The sequence below is a fragment of the Homarus americanus genome, unplaced genomic scaffold (assembly GCF_018991925.1).
Source record: "Homarus americanus isolate GMGI-L3 unplaced genomic scaffold, GMGI_Hamer_2.0 scaffold16894, whole genome shotgun sequence".
Taxonomy (NCBI): domain Eukaryota; kingdom Metazoa; phylum Arthropoda; class Malacostraca; order Decapoda; family Nephropidae; genus Homarus; species Homarus americanus.
The window spans coordinates 6,021,936-6,040,624 of NW_024746541.1; the positions used below are offsets into that span (position 1 = coordinate 6,021,936).

At 42.4% G+C, this 18,689-nt stretch overlaps 1 protein-coding gene across 1 annotated transcript in view; it reads left to right on the forward strand.

Moving 5' to 3' along the window:
• LOC121879365 (histone-lysine N-methyltransferase 2D-like) overlaps nt 1–18,689 on the forward strand; it is a gene marked incomplete in the record, with an annotated part of 241,215 nt that overhangs the window by 17,934 nt on the left and 204,592 nt on the right.

Below are 18,689 nucleotides of genomic sequence, written 5' to 3' on the forward strand. Positions count from 1 at the left end.
CAGGCAGTGTTAACGTGGGGAGTGAGGCAGTGTTAACGTGGTGAGTGAGGCAGTGTTAACGTGGTGAGTAAGGCAGTGTTAACGTGGTGAGTAACGTGGTGAGTGAAGAAGTGGTAACGTGGTGAGTAAATCATTGTTAAAGTGGTGAGTGAGGCAGTGTTAAAGTGGTGAGTGAGGCAGTGTTAACGTGGTGAGTGAGTCAGTGGTAACGTGGTGAGTGAGGCAGTGTTAACGTGGTGAGTGAGGCAGTTTTAACGTGGTGAGTGAAGCAGTGGTAACGTGGTGAGTGAGGCAGTGTTAACGTGGTGAGTGAGGCAGTCTTAACGTGAGGAGTCAGGCAATTTTAACGTGGTGAGTGAGGCAGTGTTAACGTGGTGCGTGCGAGAGTGTTAATGTGGTGAGTGAGGCCGTTTTAACGTGGTGAGTGAGGCAGTGTTAACGTGGTGAGTGAAGCAGTGGTAACGTGGTGAGTGAGGCAGTCTTAACGTGGTGAGTGAGACAGTGTTAACGTGAGGAGTCAGGCAATTTTAACGCGGTGAGTGAGGCAGTGTTAACGTGGTGCGTGCGAGAGTGTTAATGTGGTGAGTGAGGCAGTGTTAACGTGGTGAGTGAGGCAGTGTTAACGTGGTGAGTGAAGCAGTGTTAACTTGGTGATTGCGAGAGTGTTAACGTGGTGAGTGAGGCAGTGTTAACGCAATGAGTGAGGCAATGTTAACATGGTGAGCAGCTCAGAGTTAACGTGGCGAGTGAGGTTGTGTTAACTTGGTGAGTGAGGTAGTACTAACGTGGTGAGCTAGGCAGTGTTTACGTGGTGAGTGAGGCATTGCTAACACGTGGTGAGTGAGGCAGTGTTAACGTGGTGAGTGAGGCAGTGGTAAAGTGGTGAGTGAGGCAGTGTTAACGTGGTGAGTGAGGCAGTGTTAACGTGGTGAGTGAGGCAGTGTTAACGTGAGGAGTCAGGCAATTTTAACGTGGTGAGTGAGGCAGTGTTAACGTGGTGCGTGCGAGAGTGTTAATGTGGTGAGTGAGGCCGTTTTAACGTGGTGAGTGAGGCAGTGTTAACGTGAGGAGTCAGGCAATTTTAACGCGGTGAGTGAGGCAGTGTTAACGTGGTGCGTGCGAGAGTGTTAATGTGGTGAGTGAGGCAGTGTTAACGTGATGAGTGAGGCAATGTTAACATGGTGAGCAGCTCAGAGTTAACGTGGCGAGTGAGGTTGTGTTAAGTTGATGAGTGAGGTAGTACTAACGTGGTGAGCTAGGCAGTGTTTACGTGGTGAGTGAGGCATTGCTAACACGTGGTGAGTGAGGCAGTGTTAACGTGGTGAGTGAGGCAGTGGTAAAGTGGTGAGTGAGGCAGTGTTAATGTGGTGAGTGAGGCAGTGTTAACGTGGTGATTGAGGCAGCGTTAACGTGGTGAGTGAGGCAGTGTTAACGTGGTGAGTGAGGCAGAACTAACGTGGTGAGAGGCAGCATATCGTGGTGAGTGAGGCAGTGTTATCGCGGTGAGTGAGGCAGTGTTATCGTGGTGAGTGAGGCAGTGTTATTGTGGTGAATGAGGCAGTGGTAACGTGGTGAATAAAGCAGTGTTAACAAGTGGTGAGTGAGGCAGTACTATAGTGGTGTGTGGGGCAATGTTAACGTGGTGAGTGAGGCAGTACTAAAGTGGTGAGCTAGGCAGTGTTACCGTGGTCAGTGAGGCAGTGTTATCATGGTCAGTGAGGCAGTGTTAACGTGGTGAGTGAGGCATTTTTAACGTGGTGAGTGAGGCAGTGCTAGCATGGTGAGTAAGGCAGAGTTAACGTGGTGAGTGAGGCAGTGGTAACGTGGTGAGCTAGGCAATGTTAACGTGGTGAGTGAGGCAGTGGTAACGTGGTGAGCTAGGCAGTGTTAACGTGGTGAGTGAGGCAGTATTAACGTGGTGAGTGAGGCAGTGGTAACGTGGTGAGTGAGGTAGTGTTAACTTGGTGAGTGAGGCAGCGTTAACGTGGTGAGTGAAGCTGTGGTAACGTGGTGAGCTAGGCACTGTTAACGTGGTGAGTGAGGCTGTGGTAACGTGGTGAGTGAGACAGTGTTAACTTGCTGAGTGAGGCAGTACTAACCTGGTGAGTGAGGCAGTACTAACGGGGTGAGTGAGGCAGTGTTACGTGGTTATTGAGGCAGTGTTTCTTGGTGAGCGAGGCAGTGTTACGTGGTGAGTGAAGCAGGGTTACGTGGTGAGTGAGGCAGTATTAACGTGGGGCGTGAGGTAACATGACGGTGGTGAATTAAGCAATACGAACCTGGTGATTGAGATAGCATGAGTGTTGTGAGTGAAGCAGTATGAATGTGGTGATGAGTGAGACAGCATGATTGTTGTGAACGAGGCAGTAGTAAGGTGGTGAGTAAAGCAGCATGAAGGTGGTGAGTTAGGCAAAAATAATGTGGTAAGTGAGTCAGCATGGATGTTGTGAGTGAAGCAGCTTGATTCTTGTGAATGAGGCAGTATTAAGGCGGTTGAGTAAAGCGGCACGAAGGGGGTGAGTGAAGCAGCATAAACGTGGATGAGTGAGACAGCATGAAGTTTGTGAGTGAGGCAGCATGGAGGTGGTGGGTGAGGCAGAATAGAGGTGAAGAGTGAAGCACTACTAAGGTATTGAGTGAAGCAGCAAGAAGATGGTGAGTGACGCAATACTAAGGTGGTGATTGAGGCAGCATGGAGGTGGTGAGACAGCATGAACATTGTGGGTGAGGCAGCTTGAGTGAGGCAGCATGAAGTTGGTGAGTGACGCAGCATGAAGTGTGTGAGTGAGGCAGCATCAAACTGGTGATGAGGGCAGCATGAAGGTGGTAAATGACGCAATACTAAGGTAGTGATTGAGGCAGCATGAAGGTGGTGAGGCAACATGAAGGTGGTGAGTGACGCAGCATGAATGTGGTGAGTGAGGCAACATGACGGTGGGGAGTGAGGCAACATAAAGGTTGACTGACGCAGCATGAATGCGGTGAGTGAAGCAGCATGAAGGTGGTGAGTGAGGCAACATAAAGGTTATGAGTGAGGCAACATGGAGGTGTTGAGTAAAGCAGATCATGGAAGTGGTGAGTGAGGGACCATGAAGGTGGTGAGTGATGCAGCATAAATGTGGTAACAAAGGTAGAATGACCGTAGGTGGAGAGTGGGATAGCATGAGGTGGTGAGTACGGTAGTAGTGAGGTGATGAACGTGGCAGCATAAAGGTGGTTGAGTGAAACAGCATTAAGATTGTAAGTGAGGCAGCATGAAGGTGGTGAGTGAGGCATCATGAAGGTGGTGAGTGAGGCAGCATGAAGGTGGTGAGTGAGGCAGCATGAAGGTGGTGAGTGAGGCAGCATAAATGTGGTAACAAAGGTAGAATGACCGTAGGTGGAGAGTGGGATAGCATGAGGTGGTGAGTACGGTAGTAGTGAGGTGATGAACGTGGCAGCATAAAGGTGGTTGAGTGAAACAGCATTAAGATTGTAAGTGAGGCAGCATGAATGTGGTGAGAAAGGTTGCATGAAGGTGGTGAATGATGCAGTATGAAGGTGGTAAGTGAAGCAGGATGAATGTGGAAAGAGAGGCAGCATGAATGTGGTGAGTGAGGCAGCATGAAGGTGGTGAATGAGGCAGCATGAAGGTTGCAAGTGAGGCAGCATGAATGTTGTGAATGATGCAGATGGAGGTGGTGCGTGAGGCAGCATAAAGTTGTATGAGTGAGGCAGCATGGAAGTGGTGACGGAGGTAGCCTATAAGTGGTGAGTGAGGCAGCTTGAAGGTGGTGAGTGAAGCAGCATGACGGTGGTAATCGAGGCAACATGAAGGTGGGGAGTGAGGCAGGATGCAAGTGGTGAATGAGGCAACATGAAGGTGCTGATTGAGGTAGCATGAAGGTGAAGAGTGATGCACCATGATTTTGTTATGGGAGGCAGCATAAATGTGGTGAGTGAGGCAGCTTGTTGGCAGTGTGAGAGGCAGTACTAAGATGATGAGTGATGTAGCATGACGGTGGTGAATGAGGCAGCATGAAGGTGGTGAGTGAGGCAGCACGAAGGACGTGACTGATGCAGCATGAAGATGGTGAGTGAGGCAGCATGAAGATGGTAAGTGAGGCAGCATTAAGGTGGTGAGCGAGGCAGCAGTAAGGTGGTGAGTGGTTCAGCATGAAGATGATTAGTGAGGTAACATGAAGGTGGTGAGTGAGGCTGCATGAATGTGATGAGGCAGGCAACATGATAGTGGTGAGTGAGGCTGTATTAACGCAGTGAGTGAGAAAGTATAAAGATGGTGAGCGAGGCAGCATTAAGGTGGTGATTCATGCAGCATGAATATGGTGAGTGAGGTTACATGAAGATGGTGAGTAAGGTAGCATAAAGATGGTGAGTTATGCAGCATGAAGGTGATGAGTAAAACAGCATGAAGGTGTGTAAGTGAGGCAGCATGAAAGTGGTGAGTGAGGCAGCCTGAAAGGGGTGAGTGGGGCAGCATGCAAGTGGTGAGTGAGGCAGCTCATGAAGAGGGTGAGTGAGACAGCATGAAAGTGGTAAATGAGGCAACATGAAGTTGACGAAAGAGTCAGCATGGAGGTTGTGAGTGAGGCAGCTTGAAGGTGGTGAGTGATACGGAATGAAGGTGGTGAGCGAGGCAGCATGAAGGTGGTGAGTGAGGCAGCATTAATGGTGGTGAGTGATGCAGAATGAAGGTGGTGAGTGAGGCAGAATGGAGGTTGTGAAAGAGTCAATATTAAGATAGTGAGTGATGCAGCTTGAAGGTGATGAGTGATGCAGCATAACGGTAATGAGTGAGGAAGAATTGAGGGGGTGAGGCAGCATTAAGGTGGTGAGTGATGCAGCGTGAAGATGGTGAGTGAAGTAACATGAGAGTGGCAAGTTAGACAACATGAAAGTGGTAACAGAGACAGTCCTAAGATGGTGAGTGAGGCAGCATAAAGGTGATGAGTGAGCCCACATGAAGGTTATGAGTAAGGCAGCATGAAGGTGGTGAGTGAGGCAACATTAAAGTGGTGAGTGAGGCAGCATGACGGTGGTGAGTGAGGCAACATTAAAGTGGTGAGTGAGGCAGCATGGAGGTGATGAGTGAGGCAGCATTAAGGTGATGAGTGAGGCAACATGAAGGTGGTGAGTGAGGCAGCATGAGGTTGGTGAATGAGGCAGCATGAAGGTGGTAAGTGAAGGATAATGAAGGTGGTGAGTGAGGCAGAATAAAGGTGGTGAATGAGGTAACACGAAGGTGGTGAGTGAGACAATACTAAGGTGGTGAATGAGGTAACATGAAGGTGATGAGTGATGCAACATGAAGGTGGTGAATGAGGTAGCATGAAGGTGGTGAGTGATGCAAAATGAAGGTGGTGAATGAGGTAGCATGATGGTGGTCAGTGAGACAATACTAAGGTGGTGAATGAGGTAACATGAAGGTGGTGAATGAGGTAGCATGAAGGTGGTGAGTGAGACAATACTAAGGTGGTGAGAGGGACAGCATGAAGGTGGTGAGTGATGCAACATGAAGGTGGTGAGTGAGGCAGCTTCAAGGTGATGAGTGAGACAGCATGAAGCTGGTGAGTGAGGCAGTACTAAGGTGGTGAGTGATTCAGCATGAAGGTGGTAAGTGAGGCAGTATTAAGGCGATGAGTGAGGCAGCATGAAGTTGGGATGTGTGGCAACACGAAGGTGGTGAGTGAGGCAGCAGGCAGCATGAAGGTGGTGAGTGAGGCATGAAGATGCTAAGTGAAGCAGCATGAAAGTGGTGAGTAAAGCAGCATGAAGGTTGTGAGTGAGACAGCATGAAGGTGGTGAGTGAGGCAGCATGGAGATGCTAAGTGAAGCAGCATGAAAGTGGATGAGTGAGACAGTATGAAGGTAATGAGTGAGGCAGCATGAAGGTGTTGAGTGAGGCAGTAAGAAGGTGGTGAGTGAGGCAGTAATAAGGTGGTGAGTGAGGCAGTAATAAGGTGGTGAGTGAGGCAGTAAGAAGGTGGTGAGTGAGGCAGTAATAAGGTGGTGAGTGAGGCAGTAATAAGGTGGTGAGTGAGGCAGTAAGAAGGTGGTGAGTGAGGCAGTAATAAGGTGGTGAGTGAGGCAGAAATAAGGTGGTGAGTGAGGCAGTAATAAGGTGGCGAGAGAGGCAGTAATGAGGAGGTGAGTGAAACAGAAATAAGGAGGTGAGTTAGGTAGTAATAAGGTGGTGAGGGATGCGGTAATAAGGTGGTGAGTGAGGCAGTAAGAAGGTGGTGAGTGAGGCAGTAATAAGGTGGTGAGTGAGGCAGTAATAAGGTGGTGAGTGAGGCAGTAATAAGGTGGTGAGTGAGGCAGTAATAAGGTGGTGAGTGAGGGGCAGCACAAGGGTGGAGGGATACAGTAATAAGGTGGTGAGTGAGGCAGTAATAAGGAGGTGAGTGAAACAGTAATAAGGAGGTGAGTTAGGTTGTAATAAGGTGGTGAGGGATGCAGTAATAAGGTGGTGAGTGAGACAGGAAACGGGAGAGTTAGGCAATACTACAGTGGTCAGAGAGGCAGTCCGAAGGTGGTGATGCAGCACAATGGTGGTGAGTGAGGCAACATGAAGGTGATGAATGAAGCAGCATGAAGGTTATGAGTGAGGAAGTATGAAGATGGTGAATGAGACAGTATGAAGGTGGTGAGTGAGGCAGTAATTAGGTGGTGAGTGAGGCAGCATGAAAGTGGTGAGTGAGGTAGGATGAAATTGGTGAGTGAGGCAGCATGAATCTATTGATAGAAGCAGGATAAAGGTGGTGAGTGAAGCAGCATGAAGGTGGTAAATGAGGCAGCATGAAGGCGGTGAGTTAAGCAACATGAAGGTGGTAAATAGGCAGCCTGGTGGTGAGTGAGACAATTGAAGGTAGTACATTAAGCAACCTGAAGGTGGTGAGTGAGGCATCCTGCAGGTGGTGAGTGAGGCAGCCTGTAAATGGTGAGTGAGGCAGCCTGAAGGTGGTGAGTGAAGCATCCTGCAGGTGGTGAATGAAGCAGCCTGAAAGTGGTGAATGAGGCAGGATGAAGTTGGTGAGTGAGGCAGGCTGAAGGTGGTGAGTGAGGCAGCCTGAACGTGGTGACTGAAGCAGTCTGAATGTGGTGAGTGAAGCAGTCTGAATGTGGTGAGTGAAGCAAGATGAAGTTGGTGAGTGAGGCAGCATGAAGGTGGTGAGTGAGGCAGCATGAAGGTGGTTATTGAGGCAGCCTGAAGGTGGTGAATGAAGCGGCCTGAAGGTGGTGAATGAGGCAGGATGAAGGTGGTGAGTGAGGCAGGCTGAAGGTGGTGTGTGAGGCAGCATGAAGGTGGTGAATGAGGCAGCATGAAGGTGGTGAGTGAGGCAGCCTGAAAAGTGGTGAGTGAGGCAGTACTAAGGTGGTGAGTGAGGCAGCATGAAGGTAGTGAGTGAGGCAACATGAAAGTAGTGAGTGAGTCAATATGAAGATGGAGGATCATACATTATTAAGGTAATGGGGGAATTCAAAATTAACCTTGGTGAGTCAGTAGTACAGTAAGTAGACAGTATGAAGGTGATAGGTGAGGCAGTAGTATGGTGATAGGTAAGGCAGTACTAAGGTGATGTGGTAGTTAGTACGAAGGCGATAAGTGAGGCAGTAGTAAGGTGATAGTTTGGAAATTAGTTAGGTGATAGGTGAGGCAGTAGTAAGGTGACAGGCGAGGCAGAAGTAATGTGATAGATGGGGCAGTAGTAAGGTGATAGGTGAGGCAGTAGGAAGGTGTGTGGTGAGGAAGAAGTACGGTGATAGGTGAGTCAGTAGTAAGGCATTAGTAAGGTGATAGGTGAGGAAGAAGTAAAGTGATAGGTGAGGCAGTAATAAGGTGATAGGTGAGGCATTAGTAAGGTGATAGGTGAGGCTGTAGTAAGGTGATAGATGAGGCTGTAGTAAGGTGATAGGTGAGGCAATAGAAAGGTGATAGATGGGGCAGTAGTAAGGTGATAGTTTGGAAATTAGTTAGGTGATAGGTGAGGCAATAGAAAGGTGATAGGTGAGGCATTAGTAAGGTGATAGGTGAGGCAGTAGTAAGGTGATAGTTTGGAAATTAGTTAGGTGATAGGTGAGGCAATAGAAAGGTGATAGGTGAGGCATTAGTAAGGTGATAGGTGAGGCAATAGAAAGGTGATAGGTGAGGCAGTAGTAAGGTGATAGATGGGGCAGTAGTAAGGTGATAGGTGAGGCAGTAGTAAGGTGATAGTTTGGAAATTAGTTAGGTGGATAGGTGAGGGCAATAGAAAGGTGATAGGTGAGGCATTATAAGGTGATAGGTGAGGCATTAGTAAGGTGATAGGTGAGGCAGTAGTAAGGTGATAGGTGAGGCAGTAATAAGGTGATAGGTGAGGCATTAGTAAGGTGATAGGTGAGGCAGTAGTAAGGTGATAGGTGAGGCAGTATTAGTAAGGGTGATAGGTGAGGCATTAGTAAGGTGATAGGGTGAGGCAGCAGTAAGGTGATAGGGTGAGGCATTAGTAAGGTGATGGGTGAGGCAGTAGTAAGCTGACAGGTGAGGCAGTAATAAGGATAGGGTGGAGGCATTGGGGTAAGGTGATAGGTGAGGCAGTAGTAAGGTGATAGGTGAGGCATAGTAAGGTGATAGGTGAGGCAGTAGTAAGGTGATAGGTGAGGCATTAGTAAGGTGATAGGTGAGGCAGTAGTAAGGTGATAGGTGAGGCATTAGTGGGGGGATAGGTGAGGCATTAGTAAGGTGATAGGTGAGGCAGTAAGGGGTGATAGGTGAGGCATTAGTAAGGTGATAGGTGAGGCAGTAGTAAGGTGATAGGTGAGGCAGTAGTAAGGTGATAGGTGAGGCAGTAGTAAGGTGATAGGTGAGGCATTAGTAAGGTGATAGGTGAGGCAATAGTAAGGTGATAGGTGAGGCAGTAGTAAGGTGATAGGTGAGGCATTAGTAAGGTGATAGGTGAGGCAGTAGTAAGGTGATAGGTGAGGCATTAGTAAGGTGATAGGTGAGGCAGTAGTAAGGTGATAGGTGAGGCATTAGTAAGGTGATAGGTGAGGCAGTAGTAAGGTGATAGGTGAGGCATTAGTAAGGTGATAGGTGAGGCAGTAAGTGATAGGTGAGGCATTAAGGTGATAGGTGAGGCAGTAGTAAGGTGATAGGTGAGGCATTAGTAAGGTGATAGGTGAGGCAGTAGTAAGGTGATAGGTGAGGCATTAGTAAGGTGATAGGTGAGGCAGTAGTAAGGTGATAGATGAAGCAGTAGTAAGGTGATAGGTGAGGCAGTAATAAGGTGAAAGGTGAGGCAGTAGTAAGGTGATAGATGAGTCAGTAGTAAGGTGATAGATGAGGCAGTAATAAGGTGAAAGGTGAGGCAAGAGTAAGATAATATGTGAGGCAGTAGTAAGGTGAAAGGTGAAGCAGTAGTAAGGTGATAGATGAGGTAGTACTAAGGTGATTTGTGAGGCAGTAGTAAGTTGATAACTGAAGCAGTAATAAGGTGATAGGTGAGGCAGTAGTAATGTGATAGGTGTTCCAGTACTAAGGTATCAGGTGGGGGAGTATAAACCTGATAGGTGAGGCAGTAGTAAGATGATAGGTGAAGCAGTACTAAGGTGATAGGGGAGACAGTAGTATGGAGATTATTGAGGATGTAATTAGGTGATAGGTGAGGCAATACTACTGTGATAGCTGAGGCAGTCAGTGATAAGGTGATAGGTATGACAGTAGTAAGCTGAAGATGAGGCAATACTAAGGTGATCGGTCATGCAGTACTAAAGTGATAGGTCAGGTGGTACTACTGTAAGGTGATAGGTCAGGCAGTAGAAAAGTGATAGGTGAGGCAATACTGGGGTGATTGGTGAGACAGCGCTAAGATGATAGGGTGAGGCAATAATGCTATGTTAGGTGAAGCAGCATAAAGGTGGTAGGAGAGGCAACACCAAGGTGGTAGGAGAGGCAGCATCAAGGTGGTAGTGGAGGCAGCACCAAGGCAGCAATACTGGCCAGTCATGGATCGTCATGGTGCCAGACGAGGAGGAAGGTAGTAAGCGTATTTACGGTCCCGAGACGAAACAAACGTATTCCGGTAGACATGAGGTGGAAGCCGGAGCACAGCGCCCTATGCGACTGCAGCTTGTAAAACAGGTCATTTTCTTATTCTTTTCCAAGACGTTCTCAAAGTGTTCTTGCTGTATGAGGAAAGCATGGATGTGGCATGTGAGACGGGCCAGTATTAGGAGGCGGGCTCGCACCTCTAAACAAGGTAGGTGCGCTACTTCCCCTGGCTACACGATTACAAGGCGATCATTTTATTTTATAAGTGTATTAATTTCGGATAATGCCTCAAAATTTAAATCATAGGGCTGGTAATTGTAACAGTTAAGTAATCCTAGCATGTCATAAAAGCAATTTTCTTTACACAGCTTTTGTGCGCAATAAAGCACCTGCTCTACGTAGAGTTAATTTATTACTAGTAATTCCTATTCCTTGTCGATAGTATAGAGAACAACAGGATTAATATTTAATAAACTTAAAATGAACTTGAAGACTCCAAATGCTTAGCACCTTCCAAATCTGAGGCACTTTGGTAATGTGCGTTTCCATGTTCCCTTCCTTGTTAACCTTCATAGTTTTTCCATGTCTGTCCTCTTCTTCTTTCCATGCTGCTTGTTGTTCAGTGACAATTGCTCACCTGTATTACTATATTTATATAACTAGATAAATACTGAAAGAGTTTCTTTCTGGTGGTAAACATTTTATAATTTCTATTAACTAAAATAGAATAAAAATCACCAGAAACTTCCTCTTATCCTTAATGGGGTAGATATTTATATTGCAATGTTCACCTGTTAATGTATAATGATATGTTATTGCTCCTATCAAGACAGCTTCTCCTAAAAAGACATACACATAAATAAAGAACAGGTGAATGATTGCTCTACGGTGTTACTACAAAGGTTATTGTTACTCTTGCCACAGTTACCACACATCCAAGTCAATTTTAGGATAAATCTACACCGCCATTCATATCAGTTAAATTAAGAATTACAGACAATCGTAAAGTATGCTAAGACATAATTTGAGCATTTTCATCTTTAATACCCCGTCACTTTTGTCTTTGTTTATATGAATGATGTACATGGAGTTGTCCTAATATGCCAGATGTGTGCATTACTATGGTTGATACGGAGACAAATTAAAAAGCCTTCTGTACCACAAGTATACTGTAGACTGTTGGCTCTCTGGGGTACATCATTGTCAAGGTTCGCCCATGACTCATCCTGATCCATGATATATAATATTGCAGTCGTGTTAGTGGTACCCCATGACACAGGCTGAACAGCAGTACCCCATGATACAGGCTGGTCAGTAGTACCCCATGATACAGGCTGGTCAGTAGTACCCCATGACACAGGCTGGTCAGTAGTACCCCATGACACAGGTTAGTCCGTGGTGCCCCATGACACAGGCTGGTGAGTGGTACCCCATGACACAGACTGGTCAGTAGTACCCCATGACACAGGTTAGTCCGTGGTGCCCCATGACACAGGCTGGTGAGTGGTACCCCCCATGACACTGACTCAGTAGTACCCCACACAGGCTGATCGCAGTACCCCATGACACAGACTGAGTAGTACCCCATGACACAGGCTAGTCCGTGGTGCCCCATGACACAGGCTGGTCAGTAGTACCCCATGACACAGGCTGGCCAGTACCCTTATGACACAAGCTGGTCAGTAGTACCCCATAACACAGGCTGGACGTGGTGCCCCATTACACAGGCTGGACTGTGGTGCCCCAGGACACAGGCTGATCAGTTGTACCCCTGACACAGGCTGGACCGTGGTGCCCATGACCAGGCTAGTCAGTACTACCCTATGACACAGGCTGGTCAGTGGTGTCCCATGACCAGGCTAGTCAGTAGTACCCAATGACACAGGCTGGTCAGTAGTGCCCCATGACACAAGCTGGTCAGTAGTACCCCATGACACAGGCTGGACCGTGGTGCCCCATTACACAGGCTGGACCGTGGTGCCCCAGGACACAGGCTGATCAGTTGTACCCCATGACACAGGCTGGACCATGGTGCCCATGACCAGGCTAGTCAGTAGTACCCCATGACACAGGCTGGTCAGTGGTGTCCCATGACCAGGCTAGTCAGTAGTACCCAATGACACAGGCTGGTCCGTGGTGCCCCATGACCAGGCTGGTCAGTAGATCATGATGCGTCGTGGATGGATACAAAAAAAAATGTTAGGTTAACTTTGAGGCGAGATCTATTTATCTTGATGTGTGTAGAACTTTTCTTATGTAAAAATTTACGTGATACTGCGAATAACCACTGTACCATCACACACATAAACATATATATATATATATATATATATATATATATATATATATATATATATATATATATATATATATATATATATATATATATATATATATATATATATATATATATATATATATTTTTTTTTTTTTTTTTTATGTGTGTGATGGTACAGTGGTTATTCGCAGTATCGTGTTATGAGAGTGTGTTATTTACTTCAATGTGTCGGGAAAATAAAGTCAAAAGATTGTGTCCTGAGACTGACGTTAACTAGGGATTTCCACCGATTTAGCTTTAAAAAGTAACTGACGTCTTAGCCAAATACAGAAAAAAATAATAGCTACAATTTAATGAAACCATTTCTTATACGGTAAAATTTGTGTTAATGTATTTCATTTAATGTGTCGTTTACTATCACGAGTTAGCGAAAACATATCTAATGTAGGATAGGTTAGATCTGGACAGCATGGGTTAGGTTTTTAACAAAACTATTATTTTCTTGTATTATGATGATCTACTTGAACGTCTATGGCCAAGCAGAAGTTTCCAAAGCTAAAACAAAAAAATAAAAGAAAACATGGAAGTTATCGCTAATAGACAATTATCCTTATTTAGTGAAGTCTTAGAAAAATGTATGAAGATTTATAGAAAATAAAATACAGTATTAAGTTTAATAAATGTCTGATTATAATGGGTGATTTTAACGCAAAAGTTGGGAAAGGGAAAGTAGCACCGGAAGGTGGACCACATGGGTTGGGTTGCAGATATGTGAGAGGAGAAATATTAATGAACTTTTGTACGGAAAAACAGATGATAATTGTAAATACAGTACAGTATATGGTTTGAACAACAGCCTAGACATCTCTATCTATGGGTCTCACCCCAAGACAATGTAAACACAATGCAATAATCGGGAATGAAATAGAGTACATTTTCATTCAGAAAAAAAAAATCTGACATTAAATAACCCGAACCAAGATCTATACAGGGGCAGATTGTGGGTCAAATGACGTCCCAGTAATGAGTCTAGTGATGCTTAATCTTCAAAAATTATAAAGAAAACCCATAGACAAAATCAAAAGAGATTTAGATAAGCTCACAACAGGGGCAGGGAAAGAATATGAAATTGAAATCGAAAACAGATTTTCAATATTGCTAGAGGGTGACTTTGATGAACAAGGACCAGGACAACAATTTAATAATTACAAAGAAGTAAAGTTAGAGACTGGCGAAAAACTTTTAGGACATAGGAGGAACGAGGCTAAAGGTAAGTGGGTGACAAATGAAATTTAAAGGAAATGAATAGACGAAAAATCATGAGAAAACGAAGTGAGGTTTACATAAAAAAAATATCAAAGAAACTCAGAGGGAATGCAAACAGGTCAAGAAAGGTGAACTAGAAAGGAAATACAAGGGGAAGGCATAATTATAGGAAAGTGTACAGAAAGATTCAGCAAATGAACCTAGTTTAGAACGAAAGGCTTAATTAATAAGCTTGATTAATCATACCTTCAAAATTTTATTAAACCTAATTAGAAGTAGAATCAAATTTAGAATAGAAAGTGAATTATCTGAAGATCAAAATTAATCAAGACGGGGAAATGGAACTAGAGAAGTTATGTTTGTTTTAGAATATTGAGTGAAAGAGCTTTACAGGTCCTAAGAAATTTATGCATCTTTGTTTATTTTGAAAAAAAGTTTTTGACAAGGTGAAGCACATTAAACTTATAGAGATCTTGGAAAAAAAGATTGGTATTAATGAAGGAGATATTAGAATTTTAAAGTCTTTACTGGCAACTGGAAGCTACAGTGTTGGTAAATAATGAAATTACTAGTTGCTTCACAATTAGACAGGGAGTAAGGCCAGGCTGTGTTCTATCCCCAGCATCGTATAATATATATTCAGAATTCTTAATTAGAGAAGTTGTAAGTGATAATGATAAACTAACAGTTAATGGTAAAACAATATAACATAAATGCTATGCAGATGATACTGCTCTTATCACATATAGTGAAGAGGCATTACGAAAATTCGTTAACAGATCAGTGATAAAGTCTAAATTTGTGGTTGTTTTCAATTTATAAATAATACCTCCAATAGAAATTCCGGTAGGCAACAGGGAACTTAAATAAGTGGAAATTTTTGTGTATTTGGGAAGTAACATTAGTTGTGATGGTAGATGTACGGAAGAAATCAAAATAAGAACAGGGAAAGGAAAAACACCATTTACTAATCTAAAAGACCTAACGAAAAGGAACATTAACTTCAATTTGAGAAATGGGCTGCTGGAAGGCTTTATATAGCAAGGACTGATGTAGGAGTCAGAAGCGTGGACACTCGCAGCGAACAGCAGAAAGAGGTTGGAAGCTTTTGAAATGTGGTGTTATAGGCGAATGCTAAGAATAAGCTACACTGACAGAAAAACAAATGAAGAAGTACTAAATTCATCAAAAACTTCAAGAGAAATACATGAAATGTATAGAAAAATAAAAATGAGATACTTTGGTATTATAATAAGAGATGAGGAGATAATAACAGAAATATTAATGGACAAAGGTGAGGGTAGGAGGGCCAGGGGAAGGCAGAGACTGCGAGGGAAGAATGAAATTAAAATCTGGGTCCACAGAGAGATACAAAACTTTAGATGATTGGTAAAAACATCACGAGAACGCTTAGAATGGAGGACTGTGGTTGCTAACCCTCAGATATGAGGACGGTACTCTGATTGATTGAGTGTAATACACACACCCACTACGGTATTACCCTGAGCTACCTATTGAAGGGTCTCGGTTAGAAATAGGGAAACACACCCGTTCTATTTCACATGATCTTCTAAGTTAGGTTTTAGGCCCATGGAGATACACGAATGGGATGGATCTTGAATGATCAGGAAGCCAATTTTTTTTAGTGATATCTAACCCAGATCTTAAGGGATTAAAAGGCACGAAAGTAGCGAATAAATTCCCACAACATAAAAAAATCCTGTTTTTATGTGCATGTGACAAGTGATCCACACACACAGCTGGTCCCTCCCTCTTCAAATAGCCTCTTGTCCAGCATGTATCTGTGAACATTAGTTATCCATTCACTTTTAATTATTTATTTCGTTTTTTGTTGCTCTTCACTGTGCTTTTAGTTTAAAATTACTTTTACATGCAAGTTCACCTTAATAATAATTTGCTATGCTCCTGTAATTAATTCATCTTTACGTTACTTAATTTCCATTACAGCCATTCATATTTTAATTTCCTTTTCTATTTCGTTCATTTTCCATTACCTGTCGCTTGTACTGTGAGATATACTGTCGTAGACGGGCGTTGTTATAACTCAATCTATCCGATGAGAATTGAATAAACAGATCCTGCGATTACTTTACCCCTGGACACCATTAGGACACCTTTCGTCTCTCACTATGGCCAATTCAAATAAACTTCACGAATTATTTGGTTTGAGAGGTATAAAATACAGTACTATTTATGACATTTCATATTTTGACAAAATGCTTAGACTTTGAAGAAAACATAATAATTTTAAATATTTCCTGATATTTGTTAGAACAAGACGAAAGGGAAAATAATGACCAAGAAAAAATAATGTTTATATTCAATGATAAAGTTTAATTTTACGTGAGCAAAATAAATCTTGAAACTATTACCGAGTGTTACCAGGCCGCCGTTAACACACTCGTTATGTTGATATTTGCGTGTCACAGTTTGTCAACAAAGTCAACTTAGTTTTACTGATGTGACTAAGTCAACGTTTCTTTCAACCAATAGATAATTAAGTTGAATATAAATAAATATATAAATATATATATATATATACCTGTATATATATATATATATATATATATATATATATATATATATATATATATATATATATATATATATATATATATATATATATATATATATATATATATATATATATATATATACAGGTGAGAGTTTGGTATGGCAATGGGTAATCCACTCTCACCTGTATTAAGCAACCTATATATGGAATTCTTTGAAAAGAAACTATTAAGTAATATTTTACCACCTTCAGCAGTCTGGTTTAGATATGTTGATGATGTATTATGTCTCTGGCCATGTAATGAGGACCTAAAAGCTTTCCTGCCACAACTTAACAACTTAGCCCCCTCGATCAAATTCACTGTGGAATTAGAGCAAGACTGTAAATTGCCATTCCTAGACTGTCTGATACACAGAATAGGTAACACTTTTAAGTTCAGTATTTATAGGAAACCTACTAATGTGTGTTCATCAGATCATCATATATATATATATATATATATATATATATATATATATATATATATATATATATATATATATATATATATATATATATATATATATATATATATATATATATATATATATATATATATATATATATATATATATATATATATATATATATATATATATTGTCTATGAAAGAGCTAGGGTATTTAAGGTTTGAGCCAATATTACAGATATATATATATTCCTCATCAATGAATTCTGGACTGCAAATTCTCAAAGCACGTAAAAACATTGTTGAAAATACTGACTGTTTGACTCTATTATGGTGGGCAGAATATATATATATATATATATATTGATATCTCCATTAGCCGTACAATTGATGCAGATCACTTACAGGAATGAGAGATTTCTATATAATGAGACGACTCTCTCAAACTTGGAAAAAATCCCCCATCCCCAGAATTTTCCTGGAAACCGAGAAAATTATCTCAGAATTTCTGGAAATTGCGCCTGATTTTATCTCTCAAACCCAGGAAAAAAAATCCCTGGAATTTTCCTGGTACTGGGAAAATGTTCTTGGAATTTCCGGAAATTGTGCATTACATCATTTGTCAAACCCAGAAAAATCCCCCCATTCCCAGAATTTTTCCTGGTACCTGAAAATTGTCTCGGAATTCCCCCAAAATGCGCCTCAGTTTATCTCTCAAGCCTGGAAAAAATCCTCCACCCCATATAGTATTACCTAAATTCCATAAATTATTTTGTATGCCTATTTTGCAAAAATGTCAGATGCTTTTTAAGGCTCCTAAGAAGGATTACCCTCCATGTACTGAAAAAGCTGCCGGGGATGAATACTGTACTGTACAGGTGTTTGACGAATATTTGGTTGGAAATTAACGTATTACGTTTTACGTTTTTGAAGTCTCAGTTTCTTAATCAGTAGCCACATTATTTGTTCAAACATGGATTATTCAGTTTACGTCAACAGTGCCTACTGATAAAATTCACTGTGCGACAACAACCATCCCTGACCATGTTTTGCCATCGAGAGTCTTCTTACAGTCCACCATCATTTTATCGTCTTTATTTAATTATGATAGAGTAGTCGAAGCAGGACAGGATCGCGTACTGTAGCCAAGTTGAGTGAGAGTATTAGGTGGATGTATCTTTTTGGCCACTATGATTGTTTTAGGTATATTGGGGCTCGTGTAATAACACCGGCAACCTAATTTCCTCATATTTGTCATATTTTTTTTATTAAGGTTAAAAAACAAACAAATATTGTATATAATTTGGCTTATTCATAATATGTGTTACATATGCCTCTATAAGGTGTCTCGCGATACATTGCAGGTTATCCATCAGGTAATATCAAGTGTTACGTTTACACATCGCGTGGTTTAGTGACTAATATAAACGGGTGAACACTTCAACTTGGTCAGGAAATTTGACAGAACACCTCCACGGTATGATACCAAGCCATTAAAAGCCAAGACGAGCATTTTTTTTTATGTGGACATCTCTACGTCAGCTTTATGAATTTGACACTTGTATTGATGGCTGTAATAAGTCCATGTTCAGTATTTTGAAGAATAAGGGAAGAAATGTTTTGATAACAGGTTTATATCTAGCTGTTTTTCCTCAGTGATCTTTCAACTGCTTGCGTATAAGGAAAACCAGTTTATTACGTATACAGTTTATGCAATATATAAAAAAAACGTGGAAGTTACAACTCCAGAATCTGTCGTGGCGTCTTACCCTTTAACAATAATGAGACGTGAAAACAATGAAAATTTGAAGTATCTGTAGAAGCAAACTATTAAACTATTTATTTAGATCTAAACATAAAAATACAGAATAGTTACCCGCGAGCCATGAGAGAAGGTTTTATTGTTCTTACAGAGCTCTGTCTGATCTTAAAGATGTCCCACAAAACTGCCCACATACTGCGTAATGGCGCTACACTACTTAATTAATGCAACAGTTACTTATACACCATTTTCTTCATTTCTATATATACAGAACTTTCCTCGGCGATATGTAGGTGACGTCAAGTGAAAAAGTTGAGCAATGATAGAAAAGAAACGTAATTCCAATCAATCCCAAATAATCAGAAGTTTA